Source organism: Ceratotherium simum, chromosome 25, assembly GCF_057802395.1.
Source record: "Ceratotherium simum simum isolate JZ-2026a chromosome 25, ASM5780239v1, whole genome shotgun sequence".
Lineage (NCBI taxonomy): Eukaryota > Metazoa > Chordata > Mammalia > Perissodactyla > Rhinocerotidae > Ceratotherium > Ceratotherium simum.
The window spans coordinates 33612341-33634071 of record NC_141924.1 but is presented as its reverse complement, the minus strand read 5'-3'; the positions used below and the strand labels follow the sequence as shown (position 1 = coordinate 33634071).

The window sequence follows — 21731 nt, the reverse complement described above, 5'->3', positions numbered from 1 at the left end:
GAGTGATGGCTATATTCTGACAAGGTATAAATATGTTCTGACAACTGTGAACTATGGATGGAGAATGGAGGGAGCCAATGCAAAAACTGTTAACGGATTTCTGAGTCATATAAGTAGTGGTACTATTAGTATTGCTAATTTGAGATATTTGTGAGTATCTTAGTCAGCTAAGGCTGCCATAACAAAATATCACAAATTGGGTGGCTTAAATGACAGAAATTTATTTTCTCACAGTCTGGAGTCTACAAGTTCAAGATCAAGGTGTCATCAGAGTTGGTTTCTGGTGAGACTTCTCTTTCTGGCTTTCAAATGGGCACCTTCTTGCTGTATCCTCACATGGCCTCTTCTCTATGTCTGCAGGCAAACAGAGATCTCTGATGTTTCTTCCTCTTCTTATTAGGACAACAGTCCTATCAAATTAAGACCCCACCCTTATCACCCTACTTAACATTTATCATCTTCCTAAAGGCCCTATCTCCAAACATAGTCACATTGGGGGTTAGGGCTTCAGCATATGAATTTTGAGGGGATAGAATTCAGTCTGTAACAGAGAGTGTGATGTGGGATAAAGTAAATGAATAATCACGAGATTGTGATTGTATCATCTCCTGTGCACAAGTGAATGAGCATTCTCTGAGTACAACAAAAGAGACACAGATGTAATACAGAGAAGTTAAGTGTAAAACCTGTAATCCTGAATTTAATTTGGTAGTATCATTGTTTACTTATGTACTATTTTATTACCACACACACACACACACACACACACACCCTAGCTCTGTATATTGGAAAGGCCTGGATGAAATTAGCCACTCAATAGCAACAAGTAACGTTAACACCCAGATTGTAAACGTTCACTGAAAGAAATCAAGGTCCTTTAGAGAAATGGCTGCTTCCAGGAATTGAGCAGTAAATGTACAAGCTTATCATGAAATATCTTGCCTTATTCCTTGACAGCAAGGAAGCTATCAAAGATTGCTAGAGTCATGTCAAAAAATTTCAAGGCAAACATTAAAAGGGGCCCACTGATCAAAGATGGAAAAATTAGAGCATCAATAAGGAAAATCATTGCAATGGATTAAAACTCATCAAAAACTTATAAATTAGTGAGTTTTTATTTTGGAGAATAATAAAGGAACTCATTCATTACCTTGATGATTGGAAATAAAGAGAAAAAACCAAGCACGAATATCCTACCTTCTCTATAGGAACTGTACCTCTGGAAAACCAAAAGATAGTCTACAAGAAGTGCCACTTTATAGAAGTACTTCTAGTTGATTTTTTTTAATCTTGAAAGCAGATAACCATCACTTCGAAACCCCAAAGAATTAATGGATCTAATCATTGAATATCTACATCTACACTGTCATAAAAGTAGAGAGAAGCAGACATTATATGCCTCCTGATGAAAAAACACACGACTACCTTTAGTCTTGTCAAAGGGATGGAACATGAATCTAAACAAGTTTCTGAATCCACCTGCCTATCCACAGAAAAAACAGTGGACAGAAGTACATCTTGAACTGCACGATGAGTATACAATCAGCAACATTTAGACTATGGGGAAATCCACAGGTGAAACAGTTCAGGTTCTTTAACATGCATCTTGAACTGCACCATAAGTATGAAATCAGCAACATACAGATGGTAGACCAAAGAAAAGGATGAAGAACAAGCCTGTAGACTAGTGCAGACTTAAAAGATATCAAATTTTAAAAAGGGAGGGGGGCAAGGCAATATTATAGCGTCTATTGTAAAGTAATCAAAATTAGTTCCTTAGAAAGAAGTAGTATATATTTATCAGTCTGTACCTCCAGGGCCTAACATCATGCTTGGCATATGATGAGCCCTAAAAATATGTTTTGTTTGTTTTTTCATGGGACAATGTGCATGTTGTTTTATTATTGGTGATGATTGGTGACTGTTTTTCCCCAAATAAATATTGATTATATTGGCAAAAAATGAAGAGGAAAATATGTATCTTGTTTTAGTATGAAGGAGCATTCACTTTTGCTAGATGTAGCACTAAATTTTTCCCCAGGTACTTCCCATATACATTAAAATACAAAGGCACTCAGACCATAGAGAGAAACCTAGTTCCCACTGGTTATCTGAAGACATGGAGCTCTACTACAGTGCAGGTGCAAAGCTATGCATGATAAGAAAGATTATGTAATAAGAACTCAAGTAACTGCTCAGAGTGAATTATCATTAGGAAAATCCCCAAAGAGGCTTTCACTGATGTTGCCCCATTCATCCTCTCTTGGAGACTTTAGGGAAGGGGAATTTTATTGAGACCTTAGAAAATGGCTAATTTATTTCCTGAAAGATAGAAAAACAGCACTTAGGAGAACTCCTGGTTCACTGAAATTTCAATCCACATGCATTCTTTTCTGTCAAATAAATCACATTTCACAGAGATCTTGGAAATTCTAATAACTTTGGGATATACCACTGGGTCTCAACTCATTAAATAGTCCTGTCAACTTCCACCAAATAACTATCTCTTGTCCCTGCCCAATAAGTGTTGGAAAGTTCTAGAACTACCATCTTTTGGGGTGGCTATAAATGAAATATGCCTGTTTTTCATTTGGTTGGTGAGAGTCTCACCAACCAGGGATTTCCAATATTATACCAAACTCAGTGGACAACTATTTAAAAACAAAAAAAAGCTTAAGCAATTTTCCCTTAACAACAGACACTGGTCAACTTATTATCCATCATATTTTGAATTTGCTAAAAGCCACCATGTGAGCATAGGTGCAGACTATAACGTTAACCATGATAATATTAAGAAAAAGATACAATTCACATTTGTAAGATATTGTTTTACTTTAATAAATATATGTTAAATTTCTTTTACATATTTATTTCTAAGCTGTCAAAAATTAATATTTCTGAATTAAATATTACCCAAAAAGTGTTTCAGTTCTTTGATAATCTGATAAAGCTTAAAGACTTACCTCAAATCAGAATTATCATGTAAATGCATTAAATAAATATATAAGACTATAAAAAGTTATTATATTGAAATATCTATTAAAATATTTTAATTGCAATATAGTAAAATAATGTATGCACTTCTTGATTAATGCATTAAATATTAATATCTTGTGGTGGGTCTAATAACTACCATAATTTTAAAGTAGTGATATTTTAAGATTATGTGTATCAACTGCATTGAGATATGAAAATATCTGATTGATATTGTTAATACTACTGTGGGTTTTTGTCAAAATACATGATCGAAGAGAAGCTAAACTTCTATTACAGGTTAATGAAAATGAAGATGTAATTTTTTTCAATCCAGTTGTTAGATCATCTAGATTCAATCCATGGACTCTTTGGGGATATTCAGTATTCAGATCAAAAAACCTCTGAATTAGATTAGAAGCCTCTGAATGAGGCTTCTATTTCTTTAAGAGGAAAGAAGTTGCCTTAGGTGGATTCTTAATCGGTTTATTTATTGTATGGTATATATTTATAATACTGGTATGAAGATAACATTAAAAGCATTATATTTAAATATTTTAGGTAAGCTCAATTGCTTAAATAGCAAATGCAATTAAGAATATTAATAATTAACATGTATACATTATGATCTTAATATTTCTCCTACATATGACAGGAAAAATTTTACTTTTATGGTAAAATTTTAATATTCATAACAAAGAAAAGAAAAACTCAACTGAGTTAGCTTTATATTTAGGACTTAAAAAAGCTATTTTCTTTCAAAAAGTTCAATTATTTTTTCTAATCTCTTTCTCATTTGAATATAATTTCTCTGTACTCAATTCAGGTTTCATTGCATTTCTAAGCATGCATATATTTTTTTCCAAAGCTGAAATCAGCCCTTTGGGTTTAACAAGTCATGGAGGATCACAGAACTTTCCACAATCATATTACTAATCAATTTACAATCCTTTGTTGCTCATCTCTTCTAACAGCTTAAAGAAGAGCAGAACATGATGTTTAGTGACAACCAAAGGGACAGAGGATAAAGTTGGAAATGGTTGTATGATATTTTCTCTAATGTTGCATTATTTATTACTTTGAGGGTTTCTACACTAGGACTGAAAATACATTTAAATTATATATGGACCTCTTGGTATCAGAAGACATAAAATCACATAATGGATCTTTGAAGTACTAACCTAGTGGCCTCAAGCAAGCTGCTTAGCCTTCTAGCATCCAGTTTTGTCCACTGCAAAATGGCAATAATAGAAATTACCTCATAATTGTATTGTGAGGAGCAACATGACTGAAAACTTTCTACACTGTAAACTATTCTATTACTTTTGGTTATTTTTGCCATTATTAACAATCATAATTCTTTTTCTAATTTATTTTTTTTATTGAGGTAACATTGGTTTATCGCATTATATAAATTTCAGGTGTACATCATTATATTTCAAATTCTGTATGTACTACATCGTGTTCACCACCAAAAGTATAGTTTCAGTTCATCACTGTACAAATGTGCCCCTTTACCTCCTTTGCCTTCCCCTCACCTCCTTCCCCCCACCCTGTAAACACCAATCTATTCTCTGTATCTATGTGTTGCTGTTTTATCTTCCTCATATGAGTGAAATCATACAGTATTTGGCTTTCTTCATCTGACTTATTTCACCTAGCATAATACCCTCAAGGTCTATCCATGTTGTTGCAAATGGCAAGATTTCATGTTTTTTTATAGCCGAGAGGTATTCCATTGTATATATATACCACATCCTCTTTATCCATTCATCTGTTGATGGGCACTTAGGTTGTTTCCAAGACTTGGCTTCTGTGAACAATGCTGCAATGAACATAGGGGTCCATATATCTTTTTGAATTAGTGTTTTCATGTTCTTTGGATAAATACCCAGAAGTGGAATAGCTGGATGATATAGTAGTTCTATTTTTAATTTTTTGAGGAATCTCCATGCTGTTTTCTGTAGTGGCTGCATCAGTTTATATTTATAATGCATTTATTTATTCAATGAACATGTATTCAGTGCTCTCTATGTGGCAAGCACATCTTTAGATTCTGAATGTACAACAGTGAACAAGGCACTTCAAGGAGATTTCACTATTTTGAGAGTTGGAAGGAATAGTTGATTTTAACTGGATGAGAAGATCAGTAGGTGTATCCATATAACGTGAACAGACAGATGATATGGCAGAAGAGAATGAATATAAATTTTTAAATAAAACCTACTAGATTTATAGTCATAAGAATATTATTTTTCCTTTGAATCTAAAAAATTGCTTCTAATTTGATATATTTCAGAAGACCATTAGGACAATATATTTAACTCTATTCAATTCAATTTCATTTAAGAACATTTTCTGTGACAGTGATACTGCCAGACACTGTGTTTTCAGGCACGCTTAGATAAATCACAAAATATTAAGAGTAAGAAAATAATATAATGAACTATAATATTGTGAATTTAAAAGCTTAAGCAATGAATGTATGAAGGTATGAGATAGAAGAAAGTCTAAATGCCTATGAAATTTGAGAATAACAAAAAGTAAAAGTAAATTTAATTAAGGACTTTTAAAAACACATTAAATTATAAAAAATAATATTACAAATATCAATATTCCCAAGACCCAGCATTAATAATGGTTAATATTTTGCTACGTTTGTGATATATTTATGTTTAATGTGGACCTCAGGTATGATTCATGACACACTATCTCCGTCATTCTGTGCAAAGCCTCTCTCTTATTTTGCTTCATTTTGTCATTCTTACCTCCATCCCCATTAAGTTCCTGATAGGCATCAATATAATGTATGCTTAATTGTATTGGTATGCCAGAAACATATATTTGATATATATTTTGCTATAAATATAATTTTTTTTACTTTTCATGCAAAAGTCTATTTTAAGAACTATCCTGTTTGCAGTTTAAAAATCTAAATCACCATTAATTCTTGTTATATTGTATTCAAACCTATGTATACCCCACAATTTATTCACTGTACTAGTCAGGTTGTTCTGCAATAATGCTGTAGAATAAACAACTCTCAATTCTCAGTGGTTCACAACACATCTATTTCCTGAGAGGAATTATGTCTCTGTTGAGCTCAAACAAAGCCAATGGTGCAGGGAAGTTATACTCTACCCCCAGGGAGGCCATGTTGAGGTTGGGGAGGGAAGGGAAATAAACAGATAATTCTATCACACCTGTTGCTAATTCCTAACCACCAGAATGATGGATTTTCTAAAAAATGCCTGCTGGTGCACCTGCCCAAATTACTATGGGGTCTTAGCTTGGAGAGAATTTTCTGGATGTTAAAGTACTCTCACTAATTACTGACATTAGGTTCTGCCAGACTGCTTTCAGAATGGTTGTGCCATTATATTCCCACCAGACAGATATGAGGTCTCATTCTCCCATAATCACACCAGAATTTGGTGTCATTTTCCATTTCATTTCTTTTCAAAGTCTGATGGGATTAAAGACGTTTCTCATTTTTTAGGTTATTTTCTTTGCTTTTTAATTTATCTTATCAAAGAGGTTGAGCACTTCTTTTATAGTTTTTATTCAGGTTTGCCATATTGTCACTTGCCTATCAATAATATTTTTCCATTTTTTTCTTATTGATTTCCAGACATTGCTTTAAAACTCTAGATGTTAATCCATCGGTAATACATGTTCACCCAGTCTGCCACCTTATAATAACATTTCTATCACTTTCTTTATGGATTGGAAATCCTTAGTTTTTTAAATTATTTATTCAAACATTTTATTAATGGATATGGTCTTAGAGTATTATTTAAAAGAGTTTTGCCATCCACAAAGTAAAAGGGGTATTCTATATTTTCTTCCCTTAATTTTATTGTTCTTCTTAACTTGGGACTTTTATCCATTTGGAGTTTATTTTTTAATACTATGTTAATGAAACCTCCAATTTAATTCCTGCTCTTTTATAAAAACAATATCTCCTTAATAATCTCTCATTAACCAACTGATTTTTATTAGAAAATGATTTATGTTATGGCATGTATATCTTATCTCAAATTCTCACCTGAGTTTGGGTTTTTTTCTGAATTCTATATTTCATTCCATTAGTTTATTTATTAATTCTTATATCTATATTTTCAGTTTCTCTTAACATCTCATAAGAGTAATCGTCATTTTTAATATTTTCCAAAATTTCATTAGTATGATTATTTTGTTTATATTGGAAATGTTTATTCAAATGTCAAAAAAATTCTTGCTGGAATTTTTACAGATATTGTACTGAATTTATAAACTCTGTTTTGGAGAATGATCATAGTCACAATATTTAGTGATCCAATTAATGAACGTGGTATATCTTCCCATTCATTCCATACATTTTTATGTCTTCTTGTAGAATTTAACAATTCTCTATAGATTTTTGTGCATTATTTTGTTTGAGTCTCATTTGAATATTTTCTATTTTGTGTTATTTTCTTGGATATTGTGAATTGTGCCTTTATCTTTTGCATATTATTGCTGATATTGAGAAAGGACTTTAATTTTTGTGTTTTTATCTTTATCTGAAAACGTTGCTGAAGTCTACAATGATTTCCAATAGCTTTGCAATTAATTGTGGTGCTTCTCTATGTTAATAATCATATTATCCACAAAAATTGCCATTATTTTTCTTTTACCATCCTATAATGATATGTCCTATATTTTTCAATTCTTACTTCATTGGATAATGTCTCCCAAAATCATGTTGAAAAATAATGAAAATAGTAGTTATTCTTTTTATAAGAAGTTACCTAACAATTGTATTTTGAGAATGCTGTTACAGTTCTGTAAGTCTTTTGTGTGTGGACTCCTAGTTAAGGAAGTTATATAATCTTCCAACATTTATAATAATAAATAAATGCTGAACTTAATCAAATGTTTTCCCTGCAAATACTGAGATGATAGTACTTTTTCTCCTTTAGTCTATTAAAACAGTGCACTATATTGATAGTTTCTTATTTTGAACCATCTTTGTATCATCTCTGGGATAAAACCAACTTGACCATGAAATATGCACGTTTAGGTGTGTGTATATATAAACAGTTAATTTGATTACCAATCTGAGCACTAGCATTTAGTCAGCAATTTATTGTATTATAACTGCATTATAATATTAATTTCCTGTACTGCTTTGGTAACAGTAATATTATAGGTTCATAAAAACTGTTGGACAGTTTTCTTTCTCTCTCTCTCTTTTGTAATCTTTTTCAAGGGAATAGGTAGAGAGATAGAGAGATAGATAGAAGATAGCGACATGTATAGTCACATAAAACCTCATGTAAATAACATTTAGACAGAGGACAAGTACATGTATTATTACTACTATTATTAAAATTTTAACTTAAACCTCAAGAACATTTGGTTCATTAAAATATTCTTTTAAATTCTTGGTCCAGATTTGATTATTTGTATATTTCATTTCATTGAAATTTTCAAATATATTGACTTAGAAGTTCAGAAAATTCTATTTTACTTATAGTTCATTCTCATTTTTATTCAATATTTTAATCATTTTTAGGTATGACATAGGTATAACATATAAAATAAAATGCACACATTTAAGATATATAGTTCATTCCTATATCCATGTAGTTTAAACTATTTCTAATTATAAACATTTTTCTAAAATTATCTTTGTTGATGCCTTGTTTCTGATGCTCATAATGAAGAGATTCCCTGCTGTACCATTTTTAAATCTGTGAGCCGTGAATCAGTAGTAGGTTCTAAAATTAATTTAGCTGTTCACACTCATCATTAAAAAAATAAGAGGCCCAGCTCCGGTGGCCTAGTGGTTAATTTCTGCACACTCTGCTTTAGGAACCCAGGTTTGGTTCCTGGGCACAGACCTACACTGCTCAGTTCACAGCCATGCTGTGCTGGGCACCCACATATTAAAAAATAGAGGAAGATTGGCATGGATGTTAGTTCAGGGTGAATCTTCCTCAGCAAAAAAATAAAATAAAATAAAGGATATAAAAATATAACACATAATAAGTCATGTTTCATGGTGCATATGTCAATTTAATGCTTATGTGTATACTACTGGATCCCAATGTAAAATGTAATATTTACTGTGGGTTATAGTCTAAGAAATTGAAAAACAGCACCCTAGAACATATTTCCCTAAGTAGAGTCCCCGTATTGTTCAGATGGAGGCTTTATAGTTTGGCTTTCTCTTTTAACAAATGTCCCTCTTTACACAGTTTGGCCTCATTTCCACAGGTTGTTGAAGTTCCCACGAGAGTCTACCTTCTCCTTTCTCTCCTCTGATGCTCGAGTACAGCCTTTCTGGGTCTAAAGGAGAAAATGTGTGCATCTGAATTTTGTCCTTTTACCCCAATCGGTTGCTTAAGAGCAGGTCAGTTTCTAAGCCCTTAGCTGCCCCTTTCCGGAATCAGCAAATGCCTCCGCGGAAGAAACACAGGACTCAACACTCTGGATTTCTGTCTTCTTTGTCCCGTAATTCTTTACTACACTGCTAATTTTTTCACGCCTTCAAAGAGTGTTTTAATTTGTTGTTGATGTTTTAATATTTTTCCAGCTTTTCTAGTTATACTCAGTGATAGGGTTGTTCTGAAGTATTTTCCGTTACTGGAAAAGTCCGTTAAATTTCTCAACAGCAATATTTAATTCAAATTAAGAAAGTCTAACGGTATGTCTATTTTCCCTCTCAATAAGACAAGGAAAATAGTATACTTTAACTTCTCGTCAAACTCCCTCCTCTCACAACTTTACTATTATCTATTACTTTACTTCCAGCTTATTCCACTGTGTACCCACAGTGACAGACATGTTTTCCTCATTATTTTGTTTCTGGGCCTATTATTTTTGACTCATTGCTTATTTTTATCACCATTATCAGCCAATATTTTGATTCACTGTTGCTGTATTAATGCAGCTTCTTTTCGCTGGATTAATATTGAGGATACAGAATACCCTTTTGTAATTCTTCAGGGAAAGTTTTATGAGTAGGGAACATTTAAGTCTCTGTACCCCTGAAAATATCTTTATTTTGCTGTTATTTTTAAATGATAGCTTGGTTGTTTCGGAATTCTAGGTTCATTATTATTTTCCTTTTGCACTTTGTCTTCTGGTGTCCTTTCTTGTTTGTGAGCAGTATTCTGCCTATCTAATTACCATTTTGTTGAAATTTATATTTTTTCACCCAGCATGTTTCAGAAACTTTTGTTGCTGAATAGTATTTGATATCCTACAGTTTTGATGAACTGTGGAACCAAATTTTTTTATGAGTGAATTTGAAAGAATTAATCTAACTCATCACTCAGCAGAACTAATCTATCTGAGATTTTATATCCTCTTTTTTCTAACACTACTATGAAAGTATAATTCACATACTGTACTATTCACCCATTTAAAATGGTTTTTAGGGGCTGGCCCAGTGGCATAGCAGTTAAGTTCGTGTGCTCCGCTGCGGCGGCCCAGGGTTTGCAGGTTTGGATCCCAGGTGCAGACGAATGCACTGCTTGTCAAGCCATGCTTTGGTGGTGTCCCATATAAAATAGAGGAAGATGGGCACGGATGTTAGTCCAGGCCAATCTTCCTCAGCAAAAAGAGGAGGATTGGCAATGGATGTTAGCTCAGGGCTAATCTTCCTCACACAAAAATAAATAAATTAATTAATTAACTAAAAAATGGTTTTTAGTATATTCACAGAATTGTGCGACCATCACCACAATCTAATTTTATAACATTTTCATCAATCCTCAAAAGAAATTCCATATCCATTAGAAGTCACTCTCTGTACTACCATCCAACTCTCCCATTTCAAAGCAGTCACTAATTGAATTTTGGTCTCTACAGACTGGCCTAATATGGACATTTCATATAAATGGAATCATACGATATGTGGACATTTGTGATTGGCTTCCTTCATCTAATGTTTTCAATGTCCATCTATGCTGTACATTATATCAGTACTTTATTGTTTTTATTGCTTAATAATATTCCATTGTAGGGGCATATTACATGTTGTTTATGAATTCATTAGTTGATGGATATTTGGATGGTTTCTACTTTTTGGATACTGTAAATAAAGTGCTATAAAAATTTTGTATCTACGTATTAGTGTGGAAATATATTTTTATGTGTTTCAAGTATATACTTATAGGTGGAATTGCTGGGTTGAATGGTAATATTTTCAAAACAGTAGACAAGCTGCTTTCCAAAGTGGCAACTATACAAACCCACCAGCAATGTATGAGTGTTCCATATTATCCACATACTTGCCCACATTTGTTATTCTCTGTCTTTTTTTTATTATTATTATAACCATCCTGGTGGACGTGAAGCGGTATCTTATTGTGGTTTTGATTTACATTTCCTAAGTGAATACTGATTATGAGCATCCTTTACACACTCATTAATCATTTGTATATCTTCTTTAGGGAAATGTCTGTCCAAATACTTTGCTCATTTTTAAAACTGGGTTATTTGTCTTTTTATTGTTGAGTTGTAAAAATTCTTTATATACACTCTATATAAGCTCCTTATAAGAAAAGTCTTAATCAGTCCAGGCTGCTGTAACAAATTACCATAGACTGGGTGGCTTATACAGCAAAAATCTCTCACAGTTCTGGAGGTTGGGAAGTCCAAAATCAAGGTGCTGGCAGATCTGGTGTCTTGAGGCCTGCTTCTTGGTTTGCAGATTGCTATCTTCTCCTTGTATCCTCACATGGTTGAGAGCAGAGAGAAAGGAACCAAGCTCTCTTGTGTCTCTTCTTATAAAGGCACTAATCTCATTCATGAGTGCTCCATCCTCATGACCTAATTGTCTCCCAGAGACCCCACCTCCTAATACCATCACACTGGAGGTTTGGATTTCAACATATCAATTTTGGGGGACCACATTCCATCCATAGCAATAATATTTGGAAATATTTTCTCCAATTATGTGGGATGTCTACACTTTCTTGATGGTATCTTTCAAAAGACAAAAGATTTTAATGTTTGCAATATCTAATTTATTTTTTTTTCTTTAGTTGCTTATGCTTTTAATGTCATACCTAAGAATTCTTTGCCTAACTCAAGGTCATGAAGATTTATTTCTACGTTCTCTTCTAAGAGTTTTATAGTTTTAGCTCTTACATTTAGGTCTTTGACCCCTTTTGAGTTAATTTTTGTTTATAGGTTGAACAAACAGTCCACTTTCATACTTTTGCATGTGGATACCTGCTTGTACATCACTATTTGTTGAAAAGAATAGCTTTCTTCATATTATTGTCTTGGCACCCTTGTCAAAAATCAATTAACCATAGATGTATGGGTTTATTAAGATTAAAACTTAACCTTAATTCTGTTCCATTGATCTATATGTCTATCCTAATGTTAGTATCACACTGTCTTGATTTAATTGAAATTTTTATATTGTTCTTATATCATTCAACCTTATAAAACTTTTTTATTAGTTCCAATTTTTTTGTGGATCTCTTAGGATTTTCTATAGACAAACTAAGTAAACTGCAAATAGAGAGAGTTTAACTTCTTTCTTTTTGATCTAGATGCTTTTTTTGTTTCTTACATTTTTCTTGCCTAATTTTCCTATATAACATTGAATGGAAGTGGTAAAAGCAGACACTCTTGTCTTGTTCCTGACGTTAGGAGAAATTTTTCAGTCTTTCTACATAAACTATGACATTGGCTGTGGGATTTTTGTATATACTCTTTATTTGGTTGTGGAAATTCCTTTTATTCCTAAGCTACTGAATTATTTCCAGCTTTACTATGAGACAGTGCTGGATTTTGTACAATGCTTCTTTCTTGTCTATTGAGATGATTACATGCTTTTCAACTTTTATTCTATTGACATGGTATATTACCTTAACTGACTTTGAGATGTTAAACTAACCTTGCATTCCTGAGACAAATGTCATTGGTCATGCTGTATATTCCTTTATATATGTTGCACGGTTGTTTGCTAGTATTTTGTTGAGGGTTTTGTATATACATTCAAATGTCTTTGTTTTTAGTTTCCATGTAATACTGACTTCACTGAATGATTTGGGAAGTATTTCCTCCTCTGCTCCTCTTTGGAAGAGTTTGTGAAGGATTGACGTGAATTCATTTTCAAATATTTGATAGAATTCACCAGTGAGGTTATCTGGGACCATGCTTTTCTTTGTGGGAAATTTTTAAATTAAAATTAAATCCTTTGCTTGTCAAAGGTTTATTCAGATTTTCTTGTATTTCTCGACTCAGCATCATAAGTTTTGTCTTTGTCAGAATTGGTCCACTTCATGTAGGTTATCTAATTTTGGCATGATACTCCCATATTTCCTTTGATTTCCATAAAGTTGGCAGTCATGTATCTTCCTTCATTCCTGATTTTAGTAATTTGAGTCTTTTTTTCTTTTTCTCTTGGTCAGTTCAGCAAAATTTCTCTCTTTTTTTCTGCTTGCTCTGCATTTAATTTGCTCTAATAGTTCCAGTTTCTTAAGGTGGGAGACAAGGCTAATCATTTGAAATTGTTCCTTTTTTAATATAGGAATTTACAAATATAAATTTCCCTCTAAACACAGGTTTAGCTGCATTCCATATGTTTCAGTATATTGTGTTTTCACTCTCATTCATCTCAATGTATTTTCTAATTTTCATTATGATTTCTTTTACTCATTGGAATGTGTTGTTTAATTTTCACATATTTTTGAATTTCACAAATTTTCTTCTGTTACTGATTTCTAATTTCATTTCATTGAAATCAGAGAGAATATTTTTTATGATTTCAATCTTTAAAATTATTGATATTTTTATTATGTCCAATCATATGGTTTATCCTGTAGAATGTTTCATGTTCACTTGGGAAGAATGTGTGTTCTGCTGTTGTAGTGTGCAGTGTTCTTTAGATGTTTTTTAGGACTACTAGATTCATAAAGTTCTTCAAGTCTAATATTTCTTGTTGAACTTCTGTCTAGTTATTGCATCCATTATTGAAAGTGGAAGCTCCACCTATTATTTTTGATTTTCCTATGTTTCCTTTAAATTCTGTCAAAATTTTCTTCAAGTATTTTGGGGGCTCTGATAGTACATGTATATATGTTTAAAATTTGTGCGTCTTCCTAATGGATTGAATCTTGTTATAAAAGTTCTCTCTTAAGCTCTAGTAACTTTTTTATTTTAAAGTCTATTTCTCGAATCTGTAGGGTTATTTTTAAATATTGTATTTTTTTTTCAGAACAGTTTTCAGTTCACACTAAAATTGAGAGAAAAGTAGAGAAATTTCCCATATATCCCCTACCATATTACGTGAATAGCCTCCTCCATTATCAACATCCACCACCAAAGTGGTATATTTATTACAACTGATGAACTTATATTGACACATCATAATTACCCGAAGTCTGTGGTTTGCCTTAGGGTTCACTCTTGATTTTGTACAATCTATAGGTTTGGACAAAGGTATAATGACATGTATCTGCCATTACAATACCATACAGAGTATTTTCACTGCCCTAAGAATCCTCTGAGCTCCACCTATCCAATTTCACACTCCCTCCCAAGTCACTGGCAACCACTGATATTTTTACTGTCTCCATAGTTTTGCCTTATACAGAATGTCATATGGTTGAAATCATACAGTATGTAGCCTTTTCAGGTTGGCATCTTTCACTTAATAATATACATGTCTTTCTATGCCTTTTTATGGCTTGATAGCTGATTTTTTTTAAAGCTGAATGATATTCTGTTGTCCGGACGTACTACAGTTCATTTATCCATTCACCTAACAAAGAGCATCTTGGATGCTTCTCAGACACTTATGAATAAAGCTACTATAAAAATTTTTGTGTAGGTTTTTGTGGGGACATAAGTTTTCAGCTCATTTGGATAAATACCAAGGAGCACGATTGCTGGATCTTATGATAAGAGTAGGTTGAGCTTTGTTTTAAAAAAAACAAACTGTCTCCCAAAGTGGCTGTATCGTTTTACATTCCTACCAACAATGAATGAGATTTCTGTTGTTCCCATCTTTGCTAGCATTTAAGGCTGTCAGTGTTCTGGATTTTGGCTACTCCAATAGTTGTGCAGTGGTGTCTCATTATCTGTTTAATTTGCATTTCCCTGATGAAATCTGATGTGGAGCATCTTTTCATATGCTTATTTGTCATCTGTATATCTTCTTTAGCGAGGTATCTGTTCACACTTTGAGCCCATTTTTCAATTGGGTGTTTTGTGTTCTTACTGTTGAATTTTAAGCATTCTTTGTGTATTTTGGATAACGGTCTTTTATCAGATGTGTCTCTTACAAATATTTTCTCCCAGTCTGTGGCTTATCTTCTCATTCTCTTGACATTGTCTTTTGCAGAGCAGAAGTTGTTAATTTTAATGAAGTCCAGCTTACCAATGATTTCTCTCACGGATTGTGCCTTTGGTGTTGTATCTAAAAAGTCATCACCATATTCAAAGTCATTTACGTTTTCCCCTATGTTAACTTCTAGGAGTTTTATAGTTTGCGTCTTACATTTAGGTCTGTGATCTATTTTGAGTTAAGTTTTGTGAAGAGTGTAAAGTTGGTGTCTAGACTGATATTTTTGCTTGTGAATGTCCAGTTGTTCCACCACCACTTTTTGAAAGACTTACCTTTGCTCCATTGTGCTGCCTTTGATCACTTGTCAATTAGTTGACCGTATTTATGTGGGTCTATTTCTGCCCTCTCTATTTTGTTCCACTGATCTGTTTGTCTGTTCTTTCACCAATACCACACTGTCTTGATTACTGTAGCTTTATATTAATTCTTGACATTGGTTAGTGTCAGTCTTCCAACTTTGTTCTTCTCCTTCAATATTGTGTTGGCTATTTTAGGTCTTTTGACTCTCTATACAAACTTTCCAATCAGTTTCTTGATATCCACAAAACAACTTTCTGAGATTTTCATTGGGATTGCATTGAATCAATAGATCAAGTGGGGAAGAATTGACATCTTGACAATATTGAGTCTTCCTATCCATAAACATGGAATATCCCTCCATATTTAGTTCTTCTTTGATTTATTTATCAGAGTTTTGAAGTTTTCCTCATAGAGAGAAAAGATTTCATTTTTGATGGGTGGTAATGTAAATGGCAACGTAAATGTGTTTTAATTTCAAATTCCACTTGTTCATTGGTGGTATATAGGAAAGCAATTGAGTATTTTAACTTTATATCCTGCAACCTTGTTATATCACTTGTTAGTTCCAGGAGTTCTTTGTTGTTGTTGATTCAAATTTTCTACACAGACAATCATGTCACCTGTGAACAAAGACAGTTTTATATCTGTCCTCTCAAACTGTATACTTTTTATTTCCATTTTTTTGTCATACTGCATTAGCTAGAACTTCCAGTATGATGTTGAAAAGGAGTGATGAGAGGAGACATCCTTGTCTTGTACTTGATCTTAGTGAGAAAATTTTTAGTTTCTCACCACTAACTATGATATGAACTGCAGGGTTTTTATACATAGTCTGTATCAAGTTGAGGAAGTTCTCCTCTATTCCTAGATTACTGAGAATTTCTATCACAAATGAGTATTGAGTATTTTCAAATGCTTTTCTATATCTATTGATATGATCATTTGATTCTTATTTTTTGGCCTGTTGATGTGATGGAGAATAGTAATTGATTTCAAATGTAGAACTGGCTTTGCATGCCTGAAATAAATCCTTCTTGCTCATGGCATATAAATCATTGTTGGATTTGATTCACTAAAATTTTGTTGAGTATTTTTGCATCGATGTTCATGAGAAATCTTGGTCTATAGTATTTTTTTCTTGTAATGTCTTGGTCTGGTTTTGTTATTAAGGTAATGCTAGCCTCAAAGAATGAGTTAGAAAATATTCCCTCTGTTTCTATCCTCAGAAAGAGATTGTAGAGAATTGGTATAATTTCTTTCTCAAATGTTTGTAGAATTCACCAGTGAATCCATCTGGGCCTTGTGCCTTCTGTTTTGGAAGGTTATTAATTATTGATTCAATTTATTTACTAGATATATGCCTATTCAGATTGTCTGTTTCTTCTTGTGTGAGTTTTGGCAAATTGTGTCTTTCAAGGAATTGGTTGATTTCATCTAGGTTATCAAATTTGTGGGCATAGACTTGTTCATACTATTCTTTTTTATCCTTTTATGTCTATGGGATCTATAGTGATGTCCTCTCTTTCATTTCTGATGTTAGTAATTTGTCTCCTCTCTTTTTTTCTTAGTTACCCTGGCTAGAAGCTTATTCATTTTATTGAACTTTTTTCAAAGAGCCAACTTTTGGTTTCAATTATTTTCTGTACTGATTTCCTGTTTTCAGTTTCATTGATTTCTGTTTTAATTCTTAATATTTCCTTCTTCTGTTTATTTTGGATTAAATTTGCTCTCCCTATTCTAGTTTCATAAAGTAGAAACTTAGATTATGGACTTTAGGTCTTTCTTCTTTTCTAATATATGCATTCAATGCTATAAATTTCCCTCTAAGCGCTGTTTACACTGCATTCCACAGGTTGTGATGTTATGTTCTCATTTTCATTTACGTCATAATATTTTAAAATTTCTCTTGAGATTTCTTCTATGACCCATATGTGATTTATAAGTATACTGTTTAATCTCCACATATTTGGGGATTTTCCAGTTATCTTTCCGTTATTGATTTCTAGTTTAATTCCACTGTGGTCTGAGAGCAGATATTGTATGATTTCTATTCTTTTAAATTTGTTAAGATTTGTTTTATGGCCTAGAATATGGCCTGCTTTGGTGAGTGTTCCATGTGATCTTGAGAAGAATGTGTATTCTACTGCTGTTGAATGATGTAGTCTATAGATGTCAATTATATCCAGTTGATTGATAGTGTTCTTGAGTTCAACTATTTCCACACTGATTTCCTGCCTGCTGGATCTGTTCATTTCTGGTAGATAGGTGTTATAGTCTCCAATGATAATAGTGGATTCATATATTTCCCCTTGCAATTCTATCAGTATTTCTCTCACATTGTCCAATGCTCTTTTCTTGGGCGTATACATGTTAAGAATTGTTATGACTTCTTAAAGAATTGACTCCTTTGTCATTATGTAATGCCCTTCTTCCTTTTTTTTTTTTTTTTGTGAGGAAGATTGGCTCTGAGCTAATATCTCTGTCCATCTTCCTCCATTTTGTATATGGGAGGCTTCCACACATGGCTTGATGAGTGGTGCATTTGTCCATGCCTGGGATTCGAACCTATGAACCCCGGGCTGCTGAAGCAGAGTGCATGAACTTAACCACTATACCACCAGGCCGGCCCCTGTAATGCCCTTATTTATCCCTGATAAATTTCCTTGCTTTGAAGTTTGCTCTGTCTGAAATTAAGGTAGCTATTATTGTTTTCTTTTGATTAATGTTAGCAGAGTATATTTTTCTCCTTCCATTTACTTTTAATCTAAATATGTCTTTATATTTAAAGTGGTTTTCTTGTAGACAACATACAATTGGGTCTTGTGGAGTCCCCCTGATGACTAGGTCCCCCCTCGAGGTTTTAACTCTCAGAGTTGTCTACACTGAGCCTCCAGCAATTTGTCAGTTAGAGTTCAGGTTTTACTATCCAGGCACTGGTTCCCATGGAGGCTTCTGTTCATGAGTCTCTGCTCCAGTAAGCCATGCCTCTCTGTATTTGCTGGTTTGTCTCTCCAATCTTGGGGGTAGCAGTTGGCCCTGTGTCTACTCCTCTCTTATGGATCCAAGAAGAGTTGATTTTTCATGTTGTTCAGCTTTTTACTTGTTGTTATCACAGAGTGGCGACTTTCAAACTCCTTATATACAGAACCAGAAACTGAGAATCTACTATATTACATTTATGCCTTATAAAGTTAGTAATTCAATAAGGCAATTTATGTTACTATATTCTGCAGTGGTTAATAGGTTGGCGCTAGTGATTCTGTGATGAATATAATAGTGTTTCCTCATGGAGTCTACTATAATCTGGAAATTATGACATGCATAAGGGTATGATGAGCTTTCTAGTGTTTCCCTTTTCTACAAATTAATATCAATTTACTACTTGCTCATTAACATTATCACCTGTTAGTATTCCTGAGCAGACTTAAGAGGTATCTAGTGCCGAAAGATTAAGAAAAATTTTATGAGAGAAAGCTTAACAGTAAGAAAAATCCTTCCCATATAACTTTTTCCCCCACCTCCTGTAAATTGGAAAAAGACCCCTATCATTTGATTTTAGCAACAGAAAAATTTATTCGTGTCACAGGCCAGTAGTTCCTTATGAGAGTAGAGTGTGCATATCAGTGTACTAATTCCCCTTAAGCTCCAATCCCCACTTTATGGACAAGGAAGCAAGAAAAAGCAAGGCCAAGATAAGAAAATGAGTTAAATAGCCAAGTTGTCTGTAGAATGCAGATCTCTTAAATCCAATCCTTTTTTTAATTGGCTGGCCAGAATGGACAACCTGAAGTAAAATTTTTCTCTCTGTGAAACTCATCAGTGTTGACTATGTGTTTTAAGCACTGCACTAACACATGAAGTATTTAATTGTCATTACCCTTTTTATAAAAAAAGAATTCATGAAACTATCTCCATTACAGGTAAGGAACAACTGGGCACACAGCTCTGCATAAATAATACTTTGTCAAAGGAATAATACAATTATTCGTATTCAATACACTGAAACTCTGTATTCAAATTGACTTACCGTTAAATTTGCAATCTGTATAGCCTGCAGTCATCTGCTTTTCCCCCAAAGATATGTATCAGATGTCAGCAGATTAGAAACAAGGTATATTCTTTTGGTAGTGACATTCTAAGATCTCAAAAAGTCTTGACAGAATTAATTTGCCCAAGTTTCAAGAAACTCCTGCAGATTTAATTTGTAAAATTTTATACTCATAAAAATTGGCTGATTTTTACCTTTGTTTAAAACTCAATAATAGAGATATATATGCATATTTTGATCAAAATATATCTTATCCATGCAATGAGCCACGAGTTTAATTATTCTCAAATATCAAGGAAGAATCTTCTCTGGGCAGGTGAAAATATACAATGGAGTTGTTCACTGTGTGGACTTGGGCAAGTTACTTAACTTCTCTGGACCCAGATATCGTCATGTCTGCCTTGCAGTGAGGGAACGGAAGGCAATAATCAATGTCTTCAAATAAAATAAGGTAGGTAGAGATAGTCTATAAATTTTCAGTCAACTACACAAAATATAAGCTTATTAGATGGTGACTATCAAGGGTAGTTGTATTTGTTGACCTCTGTTACCTAAGGCCTCCAAAGTGCAGTCAGTAAGAACTTACTTTACATTTGTTAGAGTGATCAAAATTTACACAAACACATAGAATATTCACCGCCTTTCTTTTTCAATTCTTCCTTGGTCAGTAGGGCATTTCAAGACAGAGACAATGGAAGTGAAACAATTCTATCTGTCACATAGAATCAGTGAGGCAGAAGTTAGTTTAAAATAGGATCAGGCTGGTAGTCCCTGATGCATCCTCTTCCAACTTCCACTAATAAACACATTAAAGGCAGACAATTTTGAAAATTCCCAATGCAGAAAACTATGACTGACAGTTAGCCAATTGCCAGATGTGGGAAGGATTTCATCTAGGTAAATCCTGAGAGAACTGCATTGAAACATAGCAGATAACCTTCCTGTGCCAGGCTGCACTTGTCTGATTTCCTGAAAGTAGGTAAGGAGAGATTTATTTTCCTCTCCATTGTCTGTCACTCTCATTAAAAACAAAACAAAACAAAACAACAAACTAAAGACCAAAGTCTGCAGAGTATTGAGAAGCTATCTCTTTTTGGTCTGAGTGCTGTTTTTTAGATATCCAAAAAGCTGATCCTGAGTTTCCTTTTCAATGCAACACTTTCTCCCTCCAAAGGAACAAGGCAATCCCAGAAAGCTTAGCAGGGGTGGAGCACTGGTGATTAAAGGTAAACCATTTCAGGGGCCGGCCCTATGGCTTAGCGGTTAAGTGCACGCACTCTGCTACTGGCGGCCAGGGTTCGGATCCCAGACGTGCACTGACGCACCTGAAGACCTATATTTCAACATATCTTCCAAGTGATTAGAGGAACAGACCTGTGCAGGAGTCAATGATTTAAGGCTCATGACTGATATATACAGTATACTTTTATTTGGTTATTATGGACTCTGAAATCACAATATCACCTTCTATCATGTTTTTCATCTATCATAAGTAAATTCTTTCTTGATGATGAAAATTAGGTCCAGTGTAGCAATTCATCTGAATGCTCTGTTTACTTCATCATTGAAATATTCAGCAGGGCAAATGGGAAATTTATTAATACTGGGGTTTTTTTTGTGAGGAAGATTAGCCCTGAGCTAACATCTGATGCCAATCCTCCTCTTTTTTTGCTGAGGAAGATTGGCCCTGGGCTAACATTCATGCCCATCTTTCTCTACTTTATATGGGATGGCGCCACAGCATGGCTTGACAAGCAGTGCTTCGGTGCATGCCCGGGATCCGAACCCATGAACCCCAGGCTGCCAATGCAGAGTGCATGCACTTAACTGCTAGGTCACTGGGCCAGCGCCCTATCAATACTGTTTCAAGCAAGATGGGATTTCTCATTTTTCTAGAAAGTTGCAAGTTCACTGCCATACCGTCATTTAACATCTTAACTTTGTGATGTCTCTTTTTATAGTTTAATTTACATCCTCTATTTAATTTTATCCCAACTTTCACCTTCAAATTTGTTTTTTTCCATAGAATAGTATATTCTGCTGACATGCATTGCTACCTCTCTTTATTCT

General features: G+C 33.6%; 1 long non-coding RNA gene across 1 annotated transcript in view; it reads right to left on the bottom strand.

Annotated features, from left to right (window-relative positions):
• Positions 1-209: 209 nt before the first annotated feature.
• The window catches only part of LOC147913771 (uncharacterized), a 173937-nt gene continuing 152415 nt past the window's right edge, over positions 210-21731 (bottom strand). Inside the window, exon 6 of the long non-coding RNA XR_015556305.1 lies at positions 210-354. This is a non-coding gene — a long non-coding RNA (uncharacterized LOC147913771). The remainder of the gene's footprint in view (positions 355-21731) is intronic.